The sequence below is a fragment of the Protopterus annectens genome, chromosome 6.part0, assembly GCF_019279795.1.
Source record: "Protopterus annectens isolate FY-2018-M chromosome 6.part0, PAN1.0, whole genome shotgun sequence".
NCBI classification, from domain to species: domain Eukaryota; kingdom Metazoa; phylum Chordata; order Ceratodontiformes; family Protopteridae; genus Protopterus; species Protopterus annectens.
In genome coordinates, this window is record NC_056737.1 from 730,077,026 (window position 1) to 730,102,389 (window position 25,364).

Below are 25,364 nucleotides of genomic sequence, written 5' to 3' on the forward strand. Positions count from 1 at the left end.
TAAAGAGTGTTTTGCCACTTGACAAGTAGAGTGCAGTAAATCTGTTAGCTCTTTAGAATTGGTAGAGTAAGGAAAGGTAGAAATCTTTTGCTTTAATAGTTCACAAGTGTGTTGCTGATATTTTAACATATGGAATGACATGAGTGCTCTCATAGCTAAGGTGGCAGAGGTGTAAACTTTTTTACCCCATCTTTCCAGAGCTCTGGCATCCTTCTCAGAAGGAGTAGGATTCTTTACAGAACTAGCCCTAGCTCCTTTAGGTCCCTGTGTAATGACCTTCGGGTCTGCAGCAGGATTTCTGTACAGGTATTTGTGAAAATCCGGTACTCTAATACCTGTCAGATTTACTGGGAGGGTGTCAGAGGCTAAGCTGGTTTCTTTGAAATCATCATCCACCACTTCTAAGATGGGGGGGATGGACAGGGGTCTATGCTTGGGCAGGTCTAGAAACTCAGCCTTTTCTTAGACTGAGGGAAGTCCTGAGATTCCCAGTGGAAATATTCCCTGAGGGTGTGAAGGGTTTCCCCAAAGGAAAGTTCTTCTGGTGGGGAGGCAGAAGGAATAGATTCCTCTGCATCTGAATCCTCATAAGCAGTCAGTTTCTTGTTCCTCTTCAAAATCAGAATAATCAGATTCCTCAGAATCCTGCTCTGTCATTAGTTCAGGAGAAGCATGCCTTTTCCTTTTAGAAGTTGTGGCCTGACTGCCCTTGATAAGGGAGACAAGATCCTCCACCATCTTTAAGCATCTGGGCTTGGGGTGGTGGAGCAGGAGTAAGATGGTGGTTAGAGGTAGATTTTCTAGGAGTGGCCTGGCTTCTAGGCCTAATAGTATTCATCAGTCAGAGAAATGCTAGTCTGATGAGAAGACGTCGGGTTTTGTGTAGAATTGGTAGTGCGAAAGGCTTCCTCAGATGCTGGTGCCTGCGTCGCGGACCCACCCGAAGCAGAGACAACCTAAGGCTCGGAAGACAAGGAAAATTTCTGCGGCATACTGGACTCTGAAAGGGTCTTGGTAGAAGCCTGCGTAGATATCATATCAGGCATCAGGGGCTGCGAAAGCGCCTCATTGAATTCTGAAGAACTGAAAACCTGCTTAGCAGTAGAGTCGTCTGAAAGCTTAGCCTTGTGTGGTGTGTCCCCATCTTTATCCTTATGTATTTTCGGAATCTCTATGGATTGTTGGCTGACTGATGCCATTTATGAAGATGGAGGATGAAAACACCAGTCTACAATAAGAGCTTTACAATTAGTGGTTCTCATGTTAAAGAGGGCACAGATCCGGCCAAGCGGAATGTAGTGGTCTGGGCCTAAACAAGTGATGCAGTATGAATGGAAGTCTCGGTGTGGGATCTGCTTTCCATAAGCAAGACAACTGTTAACTTTTTCGGACATCAGTTAGTGCAAGGAAAAAGGACCCCCAATGGGGTACTTAGCTTTAGACGCTTTCAGCTGTAATTCTAGCTCTGGTAGCCACCTACCGACACACTTGCGAACTTGCTTCTGCTACAGGCTCCATGGCAAGAAAGACTGATGTAATGACGTCAGCTGCCATGCTTTACAGCACTGATGACCTGACGTCAGTCTACAAGTGACAGCAGCTGATGCAGAAAAACATGGACTCTGTTATTCAGGCAGACTGAGGGGTACCACAGCAGGAATACCTCACAGGTGATGACTACAACAATGAAACACGAAAAACATCTGTGATAGAAGTGGGGATATGGCAAGCAGAACTGAATTCCTAGAAGTAAAATGGATGGATATCTGCAAGTCTAATCATCTATCAGGGTTAAATGAAATGTGTAATTTAAAACAGTTTTTAAAATCGCAACCACTGAAATAATGAATTTTTCTCATTTTAAACTAGGACAAGTATTTCACTATTACTGATTTGTTTGTCTTCAAGAGATGATTATGTTAATTAGGATCATGTCACTGAATGGGGTTATTTAAATAGTTCTGTTTTTTTTTTTACTGCAAGTTTTAAACCTGATGAAGCACATTATATAAAAACTGTTGATCTAGTTCTTGTGAAGCATATGTTTTAACTCTGTAGAGTACCTGGAATTTTTTTTTAGCAGTTCTTTCTGTTGAGTTTTTTGGTATAAAAGACAAGGGGAGTATCAGGATGAGAATCCAACAGAGAAAGATACAAGACAGTGCATCTAAGAAAAATAAGGCACATTTGCTCTTCAGTCCCTGTGGTTGCTATTCCTGTAACGGTATGCCTGGAGGAAAACCTCTTCCATTACAAGACACAATTTGCTAGTGCTATTTCTGACCGCTTGCAAAATGTAAACCACTTCTTTGCAAATTTTGGCCTTAAAATGAGTTAAGATTATCCAGAATGCCAACCCCAGGCTTTTGAGATATAGGGTATAAAGCTGTGGAAGCTGCAGCAGACCAGTAGCAGAACTATGGCTGCCTTAGCCATAAGGATACTGTCAAAAAGGATCATGAATTTATCAGCCCTTTTGCAACACTCTGGGAATCAGAATTAGAACGGTATTAAAGAAGCTTTCAGGAGTGGTGCATGTCAACAGTGCCAGTATGTTTCTAACAAAGAAAAAATATCTATTAGTAGTCATAATAGGTTCGTAGAAGTGATATACTTAGCTCAGTGTTAACCATGTGGGACGTTCTATGTAGGTAAGACTGAGCGGACACTTTACAAACACTACTATAACATATGTAATAAATTGATAATGCACTTTAGAAGCACCCCTTGGAATGTAACCAAGCTACATACTGCTTTTTTGTCCTTGAATGCATACCAAAGGATGGTAGGGGTGGCCTTCGGGAAACGACCATAGAATTCAAGGAATTATATTGGCATATTGTACCTGAAGCAAACAATCTTCCAAGACTTAACATTACCATTGTTCCAGTGTTAAAACAGAAAGCTGCAAAGCTATAAAAGATGCAATTACATCTGTACGACATTAGATGGAGGTTTTCTCGCTTAAATTTTGGGTGAAAGGATTTCACCTAGATTTTATTTCTTTTTTACTATATAAAGTTGAACCCACTAAGACATTTTATGTAACACTTTTTATTGAACTAGTTTTTAACATTTTTATGGATCATATTATTATTGTTTTTAAAGCATTTTACTATACGGGTATATATTTTAACTTTTTGAATGACAATGTTATTTTCTTATTCATTGATCAAAATGAGGTTTAGTATTTAACCAGCAGCACCACTGCACTTGCTTTATCTAACTGTCTGTTTTTAACTCACGAAAACACTGTGTGGATTATTCCTGCGTTTATGTTCCTGAATTTGTTTAATAAAGCCTACTTTCAACTTGAATATTGTTGTCAAGTCTTACTTCAGTGTTAGATTGTTTACTTGGTTATTAAAAAAGCTTCCCTACTCAAGGAGATGAAGGCATTCATTGCTCATGTCTGCCAACACGAATATCCATAACAGCATTCTTCCAGACAGATTTTTTTTTTTTCCTTTGGAGAAGAACTGCTAACACCGAAAATCCCACGTTTGTCTCAGTCTGGAAAAGTTTGGGATCTAGTCATTATTACTGACTGTTGCATTTGATTCTGCTCAAAGTACACACCATTGTGTTCTGGTCTGATGGAATGTTGGAGTGGTGGATGCTTGCAGGAGTGTCTTCTTGAAAAATTATCTTCCAGGTCACCACAGCCAGACAACTCAGAGTTGAGGGGGGCTACAATGGTTAAGGTGTTTACCTCAAGTAAAAGGTACAGGGTTTTATTCTCACTTCTGAAATGGAAGTTTGCTAGGGCTGCAATGGCCCACAAGGGCAGCTAGTGTAGTACTTGCCTATAAACCTATGTAGGAGGGTATAATTATTTTGCTTATGTAACATATGTCTAAAATGCTGACCATTAATGTCCAAAGATTGTGTGCCTTCTATTTCTTATGTTTTTTGGTCCAAATTCCTTGCAGACGTCACAAGCAGTGACGTCATGATCAAATCTTAAACAATACACACACTTATTTCTTAAGCCTCTCTTTAAAATTAATTTATCTTGAGTACACTCACTCTGCTTGGCCAGTATCCCAGGACTTCTGTTTAGAAACGGTCCAGATCTGATATAAGAAAGACCAAGACCTAATCCTAATCAGACCTATAAGAGAAATACTACAAACAGCAAAGGCTCTAGGAGAAAAGGATAATAAACTCAATCACCCAGGGGCTACTTAATCTATGCTCCTTCACTCATGGTTTGACAGATAAGAGAATACAAATGTCCGGCTGCTCTCACCATGCATCAAGAAATAGCTGAAGATGGCTGACTGTGCATGGAGAAGTCTAGAGGGTGGGAAACATAAGACTGATAGAGGAGAAGGAGAAGCAGGAGTTAAACTCTACCTGGATGCAGAACTCTACTTGCAAATTTATAACAGCAGAGATGTACACAAAACTTCCTGGAATTCCTTCACATCATGTGCCTTTAAGAAGAACCATTTTGCCAAGCTAAATCTGAGACACTAAGTCAGGGTCACGGACCTTTCTAGAATGGCATTATAAAATTGTTTTCCACTTACTCAGAACATCCATTAAAAAAAAAAACACTAATGTAAAGGATAATAGGGGGACTATTCTTTTCAGAGAATAACTAGTTTCCACAGGTTTCCAAAACCACTACCATATTTTCTCATATGCATCCTGAAAAAACAATATTAAGATAAAAGGCTGTCATGTAAATAAGAATGCTCAGAAAACACCAAGATTAACAGACTGTCCCAGTTTTGAAAATTTTCTTTGTAGAGCTGTTGAGCGACATGATGACAGGAAGCATTTGCTCTACTCTTCATCCAATAAGGCATAAAAAAGTTTTGCCTTTCCTGGCCTCAAGCTCAACTTTGGTAACTTCAGGAAGAATGTATTGGTTAAGTAGTGGGTGATGTAACCTCAACATCCCTCTGAGTGCTCCACCCTAAGGACACCAGGTTTAAGCAGTCATCCAGGTAAGGATGAACAAATACTTGTGCCCTGAAGAAGGCAAATATAGCAACAAAAATTTGTAACACTCCAGCAACAATGAATAGAATAAAGTACAAGAAGATGACCTGGTCATGGTCCTGTCACATCCGGAACACCTGGTATTTTCCGTCATCCCAACAGATGGGGATGTGTGGGTACAAATCATCCTTCAGATGCAGGGAGATTAAAACATCCTACTGAAAATAGTAGACAGTTGATTTACATATGGTGATTCTCACAAACCTGTTTACCCTAGATAAGTTTAAAATGAGCCTCCAATGACAATCTTTATTTAAGACTAAGAATTGTGTCTCCCCTCACACACTGCCACTGCTGTCAGTCACAGCTCCCCTGAGTGACCAACAGACCCATTTCATTCCCCATTATTACAGTGAGGACTAACCAGGAGGGGACAACATTCAGGCAGCCATAACGGATAATTCAACAGCTTCTGCTTTCTGTTCCTCTGACCCTAGCATGCACACACCTGGAGGAAGCATAGGGAAAAGGTGTGCAATGGAATATGGTGAAGGCTGTCTCTTCACTTAAACAAGGGAATTCCCTTTCAGACAATCCTACTCCATATCTTCCATCCATAACCACTCCACACTGGGCACATGCGGTGACCTTCCTGGTCACCATTTGGAAGTAAGCACTGCTTAGTCTGTCTCGCAGTACATTAAATCAGACTAACTTCTTCCCAGCAGGGGTAAGGGGGCGACATTTCAATCTTTCCCCTTCCGGTCTTTCTCCTTCAGTGCAAGGTCCACTAGTCAAACACCAGTTGCCAAGGCTGGAAGGTAGAAATCCACCCCTTGCACCACACAACTAGGCTTAGAACTAGAAAGAGTCTGGAGTGCAAACATTTTCCTTGCCCTTCCAGATGGATTCACTACTGCACCAGAGTGAAATAGGTGAGACTCTACAGACTGTGCCAGATATAGCTTGCTTAGACAGCCAGGAAAGTTCATAGCTTCAAAGGGGTTTACTAGGCTATGACCACAAAGGACTTTTTATGCCTAGCCATGCATCCCGAATCACTGACAAGTTCTGATACCCTTGATGACTGTAAGCATGGGCCTGAGAGATGCATCATTTACAGGTTACCAGTGTCCATTAAAGACACAGGTGCTAAACCAGGGATGAATTTCTGGTTTCCCATCCAGATGTCCAATTTGCACTTGAATTGCGTTAGGGAGGAACTCTGCTTCACATGGATAAGCAGCCTGTTTCACAGATGGGATAGTCTCTGGGATATATACCTCTCTCTCCAGCAGGTCCTATTTATATCACAGACAAGGTTTAAGCCTTTAGAACACGTAAATCTGGGGCAGTTTTGTGAATATGCAGGAGGTCCATTAGACTTGAGTCTGACAATGCCCTGTATATGCCAGGCATACATCTCCCCTCAAAAGCCTGAATAGGACCTTGAGGTGGTCTGAATAGGACATTTTATCCACACCATGTATTCTTTTAGTGAGGAACCTCTGTGGACGTTCAAATTGTTGGATATGCCTGGTTAGGTACATAATAAAGGGGGCACTATACTCTATGACAGGTCTGATGAATGCCAAATGCGATGGAACAAAGACTTCCTTGGACATAGATGCCATACCTTTGTTATAAAGTTGCGAAACACAGAATGATTTCCGCACTACTGTAGAGGACAATGGTCAAAGGCTAGATTACTATCTACATGTGTCCCTAAGTCTGTGACTACTGGGTCACCTCTAAAGGGTGTGTTGTCAATATGGTAGTTACCAGGGATGGATGACTTCCCAAAATATACTATTATGTATTTCATGGCATTTACATTTAGTCCATGGCTCTGACACCAGTTGATGGCCTGGGTCAGCCTCTCCTGGAGAACATTTGTGCCAGTGTGAGATTTAATGAAAGCTCAATTTGCAATCATCTGCAAATTTAGTCAACCAGAGACAACTAACATTGGCCTTGACTTCTGAGAAGTAAATGCCAAAAAGGAGCGGGGTCCCAAGGACTGATCCTCGAGGGACTCCACTTGTGACTCAACTCTTTGTAGAGAAAGACTCAGTTTCATAGTTTAGTACTAGGCCATCTGCCCTGGGGCATTTGTAAGCCTAGCCATAGTGATGTGGCTTTTGCCACCCCATGAAATGGCACAAAAATGCACAGAATAAATTTAGAATACTGTGCCTCTGTCTAGTAGTGACACAGTGAAGGTCCCCTTATATAATAGAATTATTTACTGTGCCCCTGTCTAGCAGTGACACAGATGTGACCCTGGGGTAAACCTACAATCTCCCATCCACTCATCAAGATTTCTCTTGAAGAGAGTCAGTGAGGGGCTCTGCCTAACATGAACTGGGATCTTGTTCCAAAGCATGGGAAGCCTCTGGGTTATGAATCTATCCCTCCAGCATGTCCTACTCATACTTGTGGCGAGGTTTAAGTCTTTAGCTCTCATGGTCCTGATGGATTTGGATTTTTTGAGGTGGAGCATGTCCATCAGATCCTGATTGGACATGGCCTTGTACTTCAGGCAGAGATCACCTCTGAGCAGGCGGTATGCTACTGAATAGAGCTGAAGTTTCTTTAGTCTGGCAGAATAAGACATATGTTGGAGACCCTTGATCCTCTTGGTGAGGTACTTTTGTGGTCTCTAAAGCCGTTGCAAATGCCGGGTGAGGTACATACCAAATGGGGCATTGTACTCAATCATGGGTCTGATGAGGAAGGAGTATAGGGGTACAATGACATCCTTGGATCTGGATGTGAATCCCTTCATGATGAAGTGAGCAAGGTAGAATGTTTTTCTAACCACTTTGGCAACGTGGGTGTCAAATGAGAGGTCGCTGTCGACTTGGGTCCCTAGGTCTCCAATTACTTCTTCCGTACTCAGTGGGTTGCTATGTGATAATTTGTGGGTACTTTGTTTTTCCCAAAGGGGATGACTATACATTTTTTGGCATTTAGTTTAAGGCCGTGACTCCGGCACCAGTTGTCCGTTTCTGTGAGGCCTTTTTGTAGGATGTATGTGTCTGCTGGTGTATCGACTATGGCGCCTAGTTTGCAGTCATCTGCGAACTTTGTCAGCCACAACCCTCCCATGTTTGCTTTAACATCTGAGAAATAAATGCCGAACAAGAGGGGTCCCAGGACAGATCCCTGTGGGACACCACTTGTGACTGGCTTTGAGTCTGACATTGCTCAGGCAATTTTAACTTTATGGGTTCTGTCCTTTAGCCAGTTTGCAACCCATCTAGTGACATAAGGGTTTACGTTTAAGCTGTTGAGCTTATCTATGATGCCTGAGTGGGGTATTGTGTCGAAGGCCTTAGCCAAGTCCAGGTAGGCTGTATGGACTGCTTTGCCCTCATCAATGGCTCTAGTGACTGTTTTGAAAAAGTCAACCAGGTTCAAAAGGCAGGATCTGCCCTTTACAAAGCCGAACTGGGTGGGGTCAAGTGTCTGTAGGTCCCCTATGTCTCTGTTTATGAGTTCCATAATGATTCTTTCCATAACTTTGCAGATCAGGCTGGTTAAGCTTATGGGGCGGTAGTTCCCAGGGTCTGTAGAGGTACCCCCTTTGTGGAGTGGGACCACTGTTGCTGTATGCCAGTGTTCAGGTACATATCCTGTAGTAAGGCTAAGGTTAAATAGCATTTTTATGTGCGGGTTTAGCTCCTCTTGGAGTTCACATAGCACACAACCCGGGATACCATCAGGTCCCACTGATGCTGTGTTTTTAGCTTTGTTGAGGGCGGTTCTCACTTGGACATCTGAGATGACAGGGAGATTACATTCAGCTGGGATAAGTATTTCTTCTTTTGGGGGTGAGGGAGGGGAGAAATTTGCACTGAACCTGTCAGCCAGAATGTTGGCAATATCTGTGGGTTCAGTGTATTTTTTGTTGTTGTGAACTAACTCTGAGCATATCTGAGGGTTTCCGCCCAGGTTTCTAAAATAGCTGAAGAAGGCTTTGTGGTTATCTTTAGTGTACTTAGCGATCTTTCTCTCAAAGTTGGCCTTGGACTCCCCAGTTCTAACTTCCTGGGTCCTGTCTGTGAGCCAGTTGGCTATTCACCGGGTGACATATGGGTTTGTACCTAACCTCGAGTTTGTTAACAATGCCCAAGTGGTGTATTATGTCAAATGCCTTGACCAGGACAAGGTAGGCAGTGTAAATGATTCTGCCCTCATCCATTGCTTTGGTGACATTCTCAAGGAAGGCGACCAGGTTGAGTAGGCATGATCTGCCCTTGACAAAACCAAACTGGGTTAGGTCCAGTATCTGGAAGTTTACTATATCTCTATTGACCATCTCCACAATTCTTTCCATGGCTTTACAACTAGTGAGACTTGTGAATCTGTAGTTTCCATGGTCTGTAGATGGCCCACCTTTGTGCAGAGGGATGACTGTTGCCTTTCTCTATTCATGAGGCATGAAGCCTGTTTGGAGGCTATAATTAAATAGTAATTTCAGAGGCCCTGTTAGGTCATGTTTCATGCTATTTAGAAGGCATCCTGGAAAACTGACTGGGCCCATTCATGCAGTGCTCTTGGTCTTAGAGCATTAAGAACTGTTCCATAGTGATAGTAGGGGGTCTTATATCTGATGATTGTTCCTGAGGGAAGGTTTGAGGCGGAGAGAGGGGTAAAGCTGGAGATGAATTTATCAACCAGGGGGTTGCTGCATCTTCTGGCTCAGTATAGGTGGCTCAATTTACAATGAGCTCTGCACACAATTGTGTATTGCCTTTGAGGTTGTGGACATAGCTAAGGAATGCTTTGTGGTTGTCCTTGGTCTGGGAGGCCAAACTTGCCTCAAATTTGACTTTGGCAGACTTTATTTGCCCTCTGAGTAGTTTAGTTTGATGAGAGTGCTTTTATCCTGCTGGGAGCTGCACCTCCTAACTTTTCCCAAGATTTTCTTCCACTTGTTATACAGCCTATTGATTTTGTGATTCCACCAGGGTGGCTTTTTTTTTTTTTTTGGGAGTTAATTCTGCACTCCTTCCTGGTAGGTACAGCTGCCTCTGGGCCGCTATTAACATGCTTATACAGAGTTTCTGTGAACACTTCTGCATAGGCAGCAGTGTCCTTAGGGTTTAATGAGCTTGAATTTTACCAGATTTTTACTTAACAGAAGGTTAGCCTTAGAATAGCTCCTGAATATTCCAGGTTTAGCTGGGGGATTCAGGTTTTATTTCTACTTCAAAGGAGACCATTTTGTGGTCTGACCTTACCAGGAAAGGCATTACAGTAGGGGGGTGTGCAGCAGTCTCTATTAGTAAGGACCAGATCCAGTATGGCTGCACCCCTGGTTGGTGTATTGACTATTTGGTCCAGGGAGTTTGTATTTACAAAACCAGGAATCTCTGTGCTTGTATGTTTGGTGTTATATAGGATTCCCAGTTAACAGTGGGGTAATTAAAGTCACCCATGAATATGGTATTGGGTTGGATGGATGGTGTTTCTATTAAGTTTAAATATATGGTACAAGCTTCTTGAGTCACAGAGGGGGACCTATAGCTTGCAAGGAAGTGGTACTGGATTTTACCTATGGTGATTTGAACATGGAGCATCTCAGGTGCATTGTCCTGTTTGACCAGCCTTGAAGTATATTTACTTTTGAGGTAAACTGACACCTCCACCTTTAGATCCTGCCTGTTAAGTAGCTAGCCTAAATGTATGGAAGGCATTATAACCTTGCACTGTTGGTGTGCTCTCCACGGCATTAAGCCATACTTCAGTCACCACAAAGACATTAATACTCCAAAAAAGGATAAAGGATGTGAATTTTAATTTCCAAATTGAGGGTACTTCTCTTAACCAGCTGTCTGAAGGCAGACTGACAATTATCTGTAAACTGAGGCGATCTGCCACAGAATAAATTGAAGATGGTTGGAAGAAAGTGAGGAGGAAGATGAAAAGCAGTTAGTATTGTCCTTTTCCATTGAGGGAGGAAAAAAAATTAGCTTTCCTCTCTTTTTACCCTGCTGCATCTTCTAGATGTTCTCTATGCTCATTTTTTTCTCAAATGTTACATTTTGCTCATCAGCTTTACACTATTTTCAGCAGAATAGCCAATGCTTCATTAAACTCCCTCCTCAGGTTGAAATATAGTGAAAAAGCTGTTTAACACCTTAGTCAATCCTTTTCCTCTCTAATAATTTGAAAATGTATTTTAAAAGAAGAGCAAGCAAACAATGTTTGTCGAAAAGAGCATATAATAGCTAATCTTTAACATACTCTGGCAGGGATCACATCCTCCGCCAAGCATGCCAACACAATGTTCTCTCCAATAATGCTACTCTGCTGCAGGCATCCATGATACCAAACGCATATTTGATGGCAAACTTAGACTGCCCTCATGGCTTCATCTAAAATTTCTGCTGCCATCTCTTTCACTTGTTTTAGAGGCTCTCCTAATTTAAATTATGTGGGTCTGTAAGCTTTTCACTGTCATTACCTGCCAAAGTGGTATAAAGCATCTTCAAAAAATGATCTCAATCCTCTTACTATTTGAGAGCGTACAAGAGTCCAAACAGCAGTTTAGAAACTCTTGCAGCATCCAAGAATCAGCTGTACAGTCTGCCACTGGAGACGTTCTGTACGCTGTAGGAAATGTCAGTTTCCTGAAACCTAGAGGCTGGGTTATAAAAGCACCAATTCAGACACAATGCAAAAGCTTGGAATACTGTAGGGCCTTGGTTGTTCATTGTCTTCAGAGTCCAGATACCTTCTTTTAGACTCAAGCCGTATTAAGTGTCTCATTCCATGATAAGTACTTCCTGAAGGAAATATTTTCCAGTAGGAAGGTAACAATACAATTTTCTCTTTGCCACTGAGTTATCAAAGTGTCATCTGTGTGGAATAAAGAAAACCTTCCTCATCCATTTCCAAGGAATCATTTGGGGATCCCTCTTCTTCACATTGAGAGCTACTCCCAAAGTAGAAGGTGGGCCTCTTTAAGGCTAACTCTGTGTCCAAACATATTCATTAGCAAACTTCTTGCAGTCCAAGGTGGCAAAAGTGGATGTCAGTAGGACTGATGCCCAGGTCTTCTTAGAACTCCACCTTTGTTCCATATAATGCAACCAGACTACTATGGTAAGCACAAAAGTACAGTTTTGTACCTACCATAAATGTAGATGTTCGAGTGTTCACCCTGCTGCAGTCATCACACTTGGCTTATCCTGTCGTCAGGTGGTCCCGCAGTCGGCCGGAATTCCAAAGTCTTGGTCCGGCGTCGGTTGCTGTCGCCTCTTCCCTGACGTCAGTGCGCCAGGGGTATATATAATGCAACCGACGCCATTTTCTTCAGTTTTTCTTGCCCCAGATGTCAGGTGCCCACAAAAAGGTGGTCAGAAATTAGTACCAAATGGCGTAACCTCTGCCCAAACACAAAATCCCTTCAGCTATAAGCAAATACATCAGTAAGGCATAGAAGAGATTTTGCCAGTAAATCAGAGGGGATGGAGGGAGGGTAACCTGGACTGCAGCAGGGTGAACACTCGAACATCTACATTTATGGTAGGTACAAAACTGTACTATGCTCATCATGTTACCCTGCTGCAGTCATCACACTTGGGTTGAATCCCAAAGCTAAGGAAGGGGGGAGGTATCATAGAGGGTTAGTGGAGGCTATAAGGCCCTGCAGAACTGCAGTGGTGAAGCCCGACCTGGTCTTAGAGTAAAGAGGTAAGTGATAGTGTTTAGTAAAGGTGTGTAACTGAACTCCAAGTTGCAGCTTCTAAAATCTCCTTAGTTGGAACCCCCCTGAGAAAGGCTGTAGAAGTAGTCGTTGTCCTGGTAGAGTGGGACCTAATGGTAGCAAGGACTGGTTTCCCATGATGGGTATAGCAGAAACGTATGCAATGACCTAACCATTTAGAAATGGTTTGTTTTGATATAGCCTTCCCTTGAGAAGCTGTAGCATAGGATACAAAGAGCTGGTCAGATTTTCTGAAAGCCTTAGTTTTGTCCAAGTAGTAACGAAGTTGCCTGTGAATGTCCAAGGAATGCAGGAGTCTCTCTTCCTTTGTTCTGTGGATTTGGGAAGAAGGTGGGTAAGTGGATAGTTTGATTTAAAGCCACAATGGAAACCACCTTAGGCATAAAGGAAGGATTAGTTCGTAGAGAAACTCTGTCTTGATGAAAAATGAGGAAAGGTTCCACTGCCATTAGTGCCTGTAGCTCTGAGACTCTTCTAGCTGAAGTTATTGCTAGCAGCAGGGCAGTCTTCCATGATAGGAACTGAAGATCTGCAGAGAAAGCTGGTTCAAAGGGAGGTAGCGTTAGTTTTTCCAGAATAAAATTGAGGTCCCATGTTGGTGTAGGAGCTCTCCTGGGTGGTCTAATGTTTTTTGCCCCTCTGAGGAATTGCCTTAGAAGAGGATGTGAAAATAAAGGTGGATCCGTGTTGTAGTGAGTTGAAATAGCTGAAGCATGGATTTTAATGGAGGAAAAAGAAAGTCCTTTGTGCAACATCTCAGCTAAATACTGTAGAATGTGAGACATGTGAGGCTGAATTGTGTCTTGGTCTTTAGCTTGGTTCCAGGCACAAAACCCTTTCCATTTGTCCGAATAAGCCTTCCTGGTGCTTGGCCTCCTGGCTTCCAGAATAACATCCAGAACTGCTTGGGAAAGAGGAGCTGGTTGGATGTTTGGTAGATTTGCCATGCAGCCAGATTTAAAGTTTTGAGCTGGCTGTGTAGAATCTGACTGTTTTGTTGTGTGAGCAAATGGGTTTGAGGCAATATCCATGGTGGGCTGTGGGCCATATTTCTCAATAGCGGGTACCAGTGCTGGCATGGCCAGTCTGGGGCTATGAGAATTAGTCGTGGCCTCTCCTTTTTGACTTTCAGAAGAACCTTTGTGAGGAGAGGCAATGGAGGGAAGGCATATACTGTCAGGTTTTTCCAACTGAAAGAGTGCGCGTCCACTTTCCAAGCTTGATGGTGAAATGTACTTGTACAAAATTTTGTTAGTTGATAGTTTTGAGGACTGGCAAACAGGTCTATGTCTGGAAAGCCCCATTTTTGAGTTATCATTGCAAATATTTGTGGATCTAGTTTCCACTCGTGGGGATCCTTGATGCGTCTGCTGAGGTCGTCTGCCAATATGTTCTTCTGTCCTGGCAGGAATTGAGCTTGTAACTGAACTTGGTAAGCCAGAGCTGTGTTCCATAAGATCATTGCTTGCCTGCATAGAGGGTAGGAATGCGTACCCCCCCTTGCTTGTTTATGTACCACATTACTGTGGTGTTGTCCGTCTTTATTGCAAGTTGTCCTGGATGTAATAGATCCTTGAAGGCTGTCAGTGCTTTCTGTACAGCTAGCATCTTTTTGATTTATGTGCAGATTTCTTTGATCTGCAGTCCATAGGCCTTGAACGCATTGCCCTGCCATGTGTGCCCCCCAGGCGTAATCTGAAGCATCTGTTGTGATAGTTTGCCTGGCTGGGGGCAAGGTGAAAGGCTGACATGCCTGTGACCACCATAGAAATTCCTGTAGTAGGCAGGGAATGAGAGATATCATTGTGTCCAAGCTGTGGCTGTGTTGAGACCATACGCTTTTTAGGTACCACTGTAATTTCCTCATATGCAGCTTTGCAAATGGTATTATTAGTATGCAAGATGCCATGAAGCCCAAGGCCTGCAGAATTTTCCTTGCAGTTAATTGGGTCTTTGTTGCCATTGTCTTGAAATATTGAGTCAGTTGTAGTTGCTTGTCTGGCGTAAGATAAGCCTTCTGGGCCGTTGTATTCAAGCTGGCACCCAGGAATGTCATTTTTTGTGAGGGTACTAGTTTTGACTTCTTTTCGTTTACTGTGTACCTCAGGCAGTTTAGTAGATGCTTTACAAAGGCCAGATGATGTAAGCGAATGTCTTTGCTTTCTGCTTGGATGAGGCAGTCGTCCAGGTATGGATATATTTGAATTCCTCTTTGTCTGCAGTATGCAATTACTTTTGCCAGGCATTTTGTGAAGACTCTGGGCGCAGTAGATAAGCCAAAGGGCAGTGCAGAGAATTGGTAATGGGTTGAACCTGCAATGAAACGGAGGTATCTTCTGCAACTTTGTCTGATAGGAACATGCAGGTATGCCTCCTTGAGGTCCAACGTTACTAGCCATGCTTCCTTGCCCAACATGGGAAGTAGCTGCTGTAGAGTTAGCATCTTGAATTTGGGTACTTGTAAGTGATTAGAATTGAAAGGTCCAGAATTGGTCTCCAGGCATTGTCCTTTCTGGGCACTAGAAAGAGTCTTGAGTAAAATCCTTGGCCTTGCTCTCGAGTAGGTACCAGTTGAATGGCTCTTATGTCCATGAGAGCTGTAATTTGCTTTTGTGCCTCTGCCCATTGATTTTGTGGCAGGTTTGGCATTCCTCTTTTCATTGCCAAGGTGTGAAAGTGGAATCTCTATCCCCGTAAAATTATGTCTAGGACCCATTTGTCCTTTGTGACAATGTGCCAGTTGTCTGCAAAAAGTGCTAGTTTTCCCCCCAAGGGGGCTGCCAAGAGAGTATTGCTTGGCCAAATGAGGTGCAATTCATTGAGTTTGCCTTCTGGTGAATTGAGACCTGTCTTCTCCCTTCTGTGTTGTAGTGCCCCATTGGCGAGGTTTATACTGGGCTTGTGGTTGTCCTCTGCCCCTTGGGCGTCTGTATTTACCCCTTTGTGGTCTGTCAGCAGTTGGAAAGGACCAATTTTTTGTTGGCCAGTTTCTGCTGAAGCGAGGGGGTTGTACCTGCAGGAAATCTTTGACTGTCTGCATAGATGTTGCCTTATCCTCCATTTTCTTTAAAAATTCTTCTGCTTTAACTCCAAAAAGAACATCCTGCAGTAAGGGAGCATCTAGTAGTTTTGCTTTAACATGATCAGGCAGAGTTTGTTCCTTTAACCAAGCATGCCTACGTATAACAGACCCAATGACAGCTGCTCTGCAGGAGGCCTCCAGAGAATCAAACCCACATTGTAAGGTATGCTTGCCCACCTGCTCAGTGGCATGCAACAGATCCTGTACTTCTTTCAATTCAGATTGTTGAGGGAGAGTGGGTATTCTTTGTTTTAACTGAGAGATTAGGAATTGCTGATACTTAAGCACGTGAAATTGGCAATTCAGTGCCCTCATAGCTAATGTGGCAGAGGTGTAAACCTTTTCCCCCCACCTGTCTAGTGCTCTGGAATCCCTCTCAGAAGGAACTGGGTTTTTAGCCATAGAAGCCTTAGCCCCATTGGGACCCTGGGAGATAGTCTCTGGATCAGCTACAGGGCTTTTGTAAAGAAATTTGTGGGAATCAGGCACTCTATAGTATCTGTCAGGCTTAGCCGGAGCAAGAGGAAGAGAGTCTGGGTTCAAACTGGATTCTAAGTAAATTTCATCCACAATGTCCAAAACTGGTGGGATGGTAAGTGGTCTGTGTTGGGGGAGTAAAAGAAACTCTCTGAGCCTTATCTTCGAGTCAGAGTAATCCTGACCTTCCCAGTGAAAATGTTCCCTCATAGTGTGTAAAGTTTCCCCAAAGGAGTAGTCTTCAGGAGGAGAAGCTGAGGGAATAGAATCCTCAGCATCAGAATCTTCATAAGGAGAGGAGGAGTAATCTTGGTCCTCAGAGGAGTCTGAAGAAATGGACACTTGTTCAGAGGATGCATAATCTTCCTCTTGTTTAGGCCTTTTGTCAGGAGGGGACTGGGAACCCCTGATTACAGAAATCAAATCTTCAGCCATTTTGAGTAACTGTTTCTTAGGCATGGGGCCTTGAACAGGAGACTGAAGTGCAGTCCTTTTAGATTTAGTAGGAGTCTTTGTCTTAGAAAACGTTTTAATGGTGAGGGTCGTCGGTCTGAAAATGCCTTCAGAAACCGATGGCGTTTCTGTAGCACAGACGTCCTTTGTAGCAAAGTCGTAAGGGCCTGAACTAAATGGCTGCGTCGGCCTGGTGCATTCCGCCAAAAATTCCGTAGCGGTCTCGGGTTCCAGATCTGCGGTAGTCAGGGGCTGCGTCGGAACCTCACTGGGGACCGGAGAAACGGAGACCGGCTCAGCTGAGGCCTCGGAATCTGGCTTAGGCCTGGGCTGTCTGTCCTTATCCTTGCGTTTTTTGTGCGCGTCGGTAGTCGGTTGCTCCGACGGCATGGTGTAGTTAAATTTCCTACCGTAGTGTCGTGTGAAATCAAAGCGTCTTTAAATAGTACGCTTATTAAACCTAGCACAAAACCGACAAGTAGTGACGTCGTGGTCTGCACCTAGGCAAGGTATGCAATAAGAATGAAAATCTTTATGAGGTATTTGCTTCCCACAAGAAATACAATTGTTAACTTTTTCTGACATCGGTCTGAGGCAAGAAAAGTTTCCCCAATGGGGTACTTAGCTTTACAGAAGACTTTGGTCTGAAATTCGAATTCGAAAATCTCAGGAGTCGGCCGACCGGCACTTGCGAACTGCTTCTGCTTCGGGCACCGAGCGGCAAGAAAGACTGAAGAAAATGGCGTCGGTTGCATTATATATACCCCTGGCGCACTGACGTCAGGGAAGAGGCTACAGCAACAGACACCGGACCAAGACTTAGGAATTCCGGCTGACTGCGGGACCGCCTGACGACAGGATAACCCAAGTGTGATGACTGCAGCAGGGCAACACGATGAACATCTTACAAGTATCACTAAATTAAGATCCACATCAGAGGGAGAAATATGCTGCATGCCACCGTGCAATAAGTCCACAATTAGCCTCTTTTAGGATTCATAAATACAGCAGTTGGTCTCCCCCCTCCATCACTTGGAATTTTAGACACATCACCCAAAATACTCCTAAGACACCTACTCCAGCAACAAACCCCTAAACACACTGCTGATGCTAGACAGTCCGAGCTATAACCTGTGAAATAAGAACTAGCTAAAAGGAAAAGTACTGAAGGCATGCCTCTGACAATTTTCAATCAACACAAGCTTAAAAAGGGAAGAAAACTGCAAGCAACTCAACAAAACACTTTAGAGCAGAGCTAGTTGAAGCCATCTGATATTCATACATGACAGAAAAGAACAGAGAAGACATATCCAGGTTCCTCCAAAAGAGAGTCCTCCTGATTCCAAGGGGGCTAAATCCAAAAACCACCCATTGTGGCTCTGCTCAACAGGGGCACAGGAAATTAACTTTCTTGGGTGGTATAAGCCAGGGAACCTTGTTGGCTAGGCTTACTTAGGCCCTTGGCCCGATAACCTAGTACCTACCTATGAACCTATTAAATATACAGATGTCTAATAGCAGAAAATTACACAATCATGACCTGCTGGATGAAACTGTCCTGAAGAGGGATGCATACACAAGTGAGACACTACAATTACTAACAGCAAAACTAATTTATGTGCAGATCATATCAAAAAAAAAAAAAAAAAAAAAAAAACACTTACTTGTTTTATTCTGCAGTTTGGCTGTTGATACAGCAGGTCTGGCCGTTCTAGCATGTGGTACATCAACCTGTACATCTAGAGAACATAAATTGTAGATGACAACATTAACTGCAAGAAACATCTTTAACAGTATCATGTTCAAAAGATGTAGCTCTAAATCTGACTAGCAAATAACACTTGCATCAAACGTTTCAGCCATTTTGCTTGTGTCACACCAAGCAGTGCCTCATGAGTGCAAAGTTAAACACAGGACTCACCATTTAAATAGGTAGGTCAAAAGTACAGTTTTGTATCTACCATAAATGTAGATGTCCGAACAGGATAGCATCTGCAGTCATAACAAATGGGTTGTCCTGTCGTCAGGCAGCCCTTCGGTCGGCCGGATTCCAAAGTCTGGGTCCGGCTGATGTCGCACTTCACCCGACGTCATCTCTGCTGGTCTTTGGGTATAAAGGCATCAGCCGACGCCATTTTCCTCCGTGTTTCTTGCCCCAGATGCCAGTTGCCCTCTAGGAAAGCTAAATTTTGGATAAATGCCAATGTTTCCAAAATAGTAGAAGGCAAACACAAAAAATAAGCATGTATGTACATATATACAAACAAATACACCATAAGAGACTCCCCCCAGCTAGCTATTAGGAGGGTAAATACCTAGGAGTACCACAGAGGGAAGGAGGGAGGGTAATCCTGACTGCAGATGCTATCCTGTTCGGACATCTACATTTATGGTAGGTACAAAACTGTACTATGTCCTTCAAGGATGCATCTGCAGTCATAACAAATGGGTAGAATACCATAGCCAAACTAGGGGAGGAGGAAGAAGAATTATGGTGTAGTTAGGATCCCTTGCAATACAGCAGAGGCAAACCCTGCTCGGGGATCTAGAGTATAGAGGTAAATTATAATGCTTGGCAAATGTATGCACGGAGGTCCAAGTAGCCGCCTCAATAATGTCCTTGGTCGCCACTCCTCGTAAGAAAGCTGTGGTAGTGGCTGTAGCCCTTGTAGAATGAGGTCTTATGTTCTGTGGAACTGGTTTTCCATGGTAGGAGTAACAGAATCTTATGCAATTTCCTATCCATTTGGAGATTGTCTGTTTGGAAATTGCTTTTCCTTCCCTTCCTGTTGCATAGGCTACTAAAAGCTGGTCAGTTTTTCTGTTACTTTTGGTTCTGTCCAGGTAGTAGCGTAACTGTCTATGTACATCCAAGGTATGCAGCAGCCTTTCCCCCCTGTTCTGTGGGTTGGGAAAGAAGGTAGGTAGGTGGATTGCCTGGTTTAAAGACACTCTGGATACCACCTTAGGCATAAATGTAGGATTAGTTCTCATGGACACTATCTTGATGGAAGATTAGGAAGGGTTGTACTGCCATTAAGGCCTGTAGTTTCGAAACCCTCCTTGCTGAAGTAATTGCCAGTAGGAAAGCAGTTTTCCATGATAGGTGTTGAAGATCTGCTGTTGTTGCTGGTTCAAATGGAGGAGTGACAATTTTTCTAGCACAAAGTTCAAGTCCCATGCTGGTAATGGTGGTTTCCTTGGAGGTTTTACATTCTTGATCCCTCTGAGGAATTGCCTGAGTAGAGGATGCGAAAAGACAGGTGGATCGAAGCTGTATTCTGCGGAAATAGCTGATGCATGTATCTTGATGGAGGAATAGGACAGGCCCGTATGTAGAAGCTCTGCCAAGTACTCCAGGATGTTAGCAATATCTATGTTCGAGACATCTTTTCCTCTTTCAGTACTCCAAATGACAAACCTTTTCCATTTTCCTGCATAGTTCCTTCTTGTTGAAGGTCTGTGGGCTTCAAGGATAATGTCTTTAACCCTTTGGGATAAGTCTGGGTTAGTTGCTGTTATGTGATGTTCCAGGCAGTCAGTTGCAAGGTTTTTAGGTTTGGGTGCATGATGTTGTAGTTGTTCTGAGTTAACATCAAAGGCATCAGGGTATTGGCCACATTCTCCCTGAGACATGCTCCTCAGCAAAGGATACCAGTGCTGTCTTGGCCAATTGGAGCTATCAGAATTATCCTTGGACGTTCCTCTTTGATTTTCAGTAGTACCTTGTGCATCAAAGGAAGAGGTGGAAATGCATATGCTGTCAGGCCTTTCCAACTGAAGGATAGAGAGTCCACCTTCCATGCTAGTGGGTGGCATGTCCTTGTGCAGAATTTTTGAGCTGGTGATTGAGTGGGGATGCGAATAGGTCTATTTGTGGCATTCCCCATTTCTTTGTGATGGCCTTGAAGATGTCCGGGTGTAGCATCCATTCGTGAGCATCCGAGGTGGTTCTGCTTAACATGTCTGCTAGGGTGTTTTCTTTTCCGGCACAAATATTGCCTGTAACTGGATGTTGTAGCTCAGAGCCATATTCCAAAGGTCCAGAGTCATTCTGCATAGGGGTATGAATGAGTGCCTCCCTGTTTGTTGATGTACCACATGACTGTGGTGTTGTCTGTCCTTATCATTAAATGGCCTTCTTTGAGGAATGGTTTGAATTTCTGGATTGCTAGTTTTACTGCCAGCATTTCTTTTTGGTTTATGTGCAGGTGCAGCTGGTCTGGAGTCCACAATCCTTGTATGCACTTGTCCCACATGTGCCCCAGCCTAGGTCTGAGGCGTCCGTTGTGATGGTTTGGTTTGCTTGAAAGTTGTGGAAGGGCAAGCCTGGGTTTGACTGGCATGCTTGAGCCCACCATAGGAACTCTTGTTTCAGGCATGGGATTAGTGGGATTTGTTTCTAAGCTGTGCCTGTGTTGAGACCATAAATTCTTTAGGTACCACTGTAGTTTTCTCATATGCAGTCTGGCATGGGGACCAGGATTATGCATGATGCCATGAAGCCCAAGGCCTGCAGTACTTTTCTTGCTGTTAGTTTGTGCTGCTTTGTTAATGCCAAGAAGTAAAGAGGAGTTGTGCTTGTTTTTCTGCAGTTAGGAATGCCATTTGTTTTACTGTGTCCAATTCCGCACCAAGAATGTTCTTGTCTGGGATGGTATCAGTCTTGACTTTTTAAATTGACTGTGTATCCCAGGGCTTGTAGTAAGCAAATGACTCTTTGTAAATCTGTTGTCAGCTTGCTTTTGTTGTCCGCTTGTAACAGGCAGTCGTCCAGGTATGGATAAATTTGGATTCCCTGTAGCCTGCAATGAGCGATTACTGATGCCAGGCATTTTGTGAATACTCTGGGCGCAGTAGATAAGCCAAAGGGCAATGCTGAGAATTGATAATGCTCTGATCCTGCAAGAAATCTGAGGTATCTTCTGCAATTTGGTCGTATGGGGACGTGCAGGTATGCCTCCTTGAGATCTAGAGTTACCAGCCAATACTCCTTGCCCAGCATGGGAAGAAGTTGCTGTAGGGTCAGCATTTTGAATTTTGGTACACTGATGTATGTTTAAGACGGACAGGTCGAGAATAGGTCTCCAACTTTTCTCTTTTCTTGGTACTAGGAAGAGTCTGGAGTAGAATCCTTTGCCCTGTTGTGTTATTGGTACTCTTTCCACAGCTCTCATCTTTGTTAATTGAGCTATTTGCTTTAGAGCTTCTGTTTTTTGATTTGGAGGTAGGTTTGGCATTCCTCTTTTTACTGGTAAGGTGTGGAAGTGGAACCTGTAGCCTTGGTCTATGGTTTGCAAAATCCACTTGTCTTTTGTGATATAGTGCCAATTTTTCGAAAATAAGGCTAACTTTCCGCCTAAAGGTGCTGCTATTTGCTCCCTGGTAGGCGGTGTCAGGGTCAAGTCACTGTGATTGTCCTGTTGCAGTGGCAGTGGTTGTGTCTGTGCCTCTCTGGTTATTGCCTTGCCACTGGCGTCCTCTATAGGCACCTACTCTGGATTGATTTCTGCCTCTAGAGCGTCTATTCCTGCCTCTGAGATTTTGAGGAGTCTGGAAAGGACCAATTTTTGGCAGGCCAGTTCCTGCTACACCTTGGGGGCTGAACCTGTAAGAAATCCTTAACTGTTTGTACAGATTTTGCCTTCTCTTCCATTTTCTTCATTACTTGCTGAGCAGGTGTACCAAATAGACTGGCCTTATCCATAGGAGCATCTAACAGCTTTGCTTTAACATGATCCGCAAAACCTGTTCCTTCAACCATGCATGCCTTCTTATCACTGTGCCAGTCATGGCTGATCTAAATGAAGCCTCCAGTGCATCATAGCCACATTTTAAAGAATGGTTACTAACCTGCTGGATGTTATTCACCATTTCTAAAACATATTTCTTATCTAAGGAGTCATCAGAGGACAGCTTCTTAGTTAACTGATCAAGCATAAACTCTTGGTATTGGATCATGTGAAACTGACAGTTTAAAGCTCTAGGTGAGAGAGAAGCAGAGGTGTAAACTTTTTCCCCATCTCTCTAAGGACCTGGATTCCCTTTCAGAAGGGAGAGGGTTTTGCTGAGGTCGGCTACTGCCTTAGGCCCCTGGGATATAGTCTCAGGATCTGCAAGTGGGGCCTTGTATAGGTGGTGATGAGTGTCTGGCACCCTGTAAAATCTATCTGGTTTTGCAGGGGCTGGAGGTAAAGTATCAGGTGCAGTGCAAACATCATTAAATGCATCATCCACAACAGGCAGAACTGGAGGTATAGCTAAGGGCCTATGTTGTGGTAAGTGCAGAAAGGTCCTAAGCCTTTTTCTTGAATCTGAGAAATCTTGTCCCTGCCATTGGAATTGTTCCCTCATGGCATGTAAGGTTTCCCCAAAGGAAAATTCCTCTGGTGGAGAGGCAGATGGAATGGATTCTTCAGCATCGGAATCTTCATAAGTAGAAAAAGGAGCCTCTGGCTGCTCTGTAATGTCTGTGTCATCCGAAGAATCATCAGAGGACACTGGCTCGGGGGGCTCTGCTCTAGGTCTCTTTTCTGGAGGCTGAGAGGCCCTGTCTGGGTGAGATTGGGATCCCCTAATTAAGGAGATTAAATCCTCTGCCAGAGTAAGCATTTGTGAACTAGAAGTGGTCCTATGTGAGGGGGTCTTAACAGGCACTGATTTAACAGTTTTGGCTGCTTTAGCCCTGGCAAAGGCCTTTATAGACATGGCTGCAGGAGGCCTAGCAGCACCACGTGCTGGGGTAGAGACATCCAAAGGGATGGTGTCTGATAATTCACTAGGAACCACAGTAGTAGGCAAAACTTCAGAGGCCGATTCAACTAAGGTAGCAGGAGCCTCAGTAGTAGTCATGGATTCGCTGAAGATTGACCCGTTTTCGGTTTCGCCGAAACAGAGACACTCAGCGGCTTGCTTAACCGTGGTTTCGGCGAAACCGCGGACATGTCGGTCTTTTCTTTGCGTTTTTAACAATTTGGGTAGTCGGAGGATCCGGCGGCATAATGTAAAATCTGGGCGAAAACTGTTCAGCAAACTCCGACCGGCCTAAGCGTTTCGGTTGAAGAAGCACAGGCTAAACAGGCTGCTACGTCGTGGTCTGGGCCTAAACAGGGTAGGCAGTAAGAGTGGAAATCTTTATGAGGTATTTGTTTCCCACAAGTTAAACAGTTATTTACTTTTTCTAACATCGGCTGAGGCAAGAAAGAGTCCCCAACGGGGTACTTAGCTTTTTAGAAGTCTTCGTAGTAGTATTCGGTAGTAGTAATCTCTGGATCTGACCGACCGGCACTTGCGAACAGCTTCTGCTTGAGCCACGGCAAGAAAGACTGAGGAAAATGGCGTCGGCTGATGCCTTTATACCAGACCAGCAGAGATGACGTCGGGTGAAGTGCGACATCAGCGGCCGGACCCAGACTTTGGAATCCGGCCGACCGAAGGGCTGCCTGACGACAGGACAACCCATTTGTTATGACTGCAGATGCATCCTTGAAGGACATCAATTAGATATAGTTAAATGAAAGGACTGTACACCAAAAGCAAACATATTACCAGTAATGTCCCTTGAAAAATTATTACAATGGGTACAGCCAAGTGTCTCTGCGTGCGTGTGTCTGTGTGTGTGTGTGTGTGTGTGTCTGTGTGTGTGTGTGTGTGTGTGTGTGTAACAGTGATTTTTCTTCCCTGGGAATAAAATTGCTATTCTGCGTCTTGGAGATTGTCAGGTCTCACTCTTAAAGTGTCGATAAATCAGCGTTCGCTATTTTAAGCATTCACTGATTTAACAACTACCCCCACCATTAACTGGGAAAACTACTCATGTACCAACTCTTTTGCTCAACGTTTTCTAGAATTCATAAATTCCAACACCTTGGATCAACTTATTCACACCCCCACCAGGGGCAGCAATATCCTAGACCTGATCATTACCAACATGGGAAACCGGTGTTCCACACCAGAGGTCAATTCCTCGTTGGTCAGATCCAACCACAAGCTTATCAGCCTAGACATCCACATCCCACCCTTAGCCCCAATTAGGGAAACCATAGTAAAAAACTTCTCAAAAGCCAACTTCACACTTCTTAAGACAGAAGTGGCAAACTTCATGACATCCATGCAGACGGACAATAGAGGTATGACTGCCGAATCCTACACAAATGCACTTTATAAGCACTTACAAGAGTGCATGGATCATGCTATCCCTAATAGAACCAAGATTTTATCCTCCAAAAAAAGGAAGCCAATCTGGTGGTCCTCTGCCATAAACAAACTCTACAACAGAAGAAAGAAACTGTTGCAAAAGAGTAAAATCCCATGACTGGAGGAACTCCCTGGTCAACCTCAGTAAGAAGGTGAGATCCCGCATAAAATCCTCCAAAGCTAGTTCACGAAAACAAAATTGCCACTGACTCTAAAGACAACCACAAAGCATTCTATAGCTATGTCAAGAATCTAAATGGGAACACTCAGATCTGCTCTGAGTTACAGCATAATGACACTAAATATACAGAACCAACTGATATTGCCAACATCCTAGCAGATAGGTTCAGTGCTAACTTTACCCCATCTCACCCTCTAGAGGGCCCATCTCTATACCAGAAGAATGCAAAGTTCCTATAATCACGGCTGCACAAGTGAAAAACACACTCTCCAAAGCCAAGA

At 43.6% G+C, this 25,364-nt stretch overlaps 1 protein-coding gene across 1 annotated transcript in view; it reads right to left on the reverse strand.

The window, feature by feature from the left end:
• LOC122803889 (probable serine/threonine-protein kinase kinX) overlaps positions 1–25,364 on the reverse strand; it is a 654,852-nt gene that overhangs the window by 442,999 nt on the left and 186,489 nt on the right. The window contains exon 5 of the mRNA XM_044073571.1: positions 18,371–18,445. The gene's annotated coding sequence lies outside the window, so the exon portion shown is untranslated. The remainder of the gene's footprint in view (positions 1–18,370; positions 18,446–25,364) is intronic.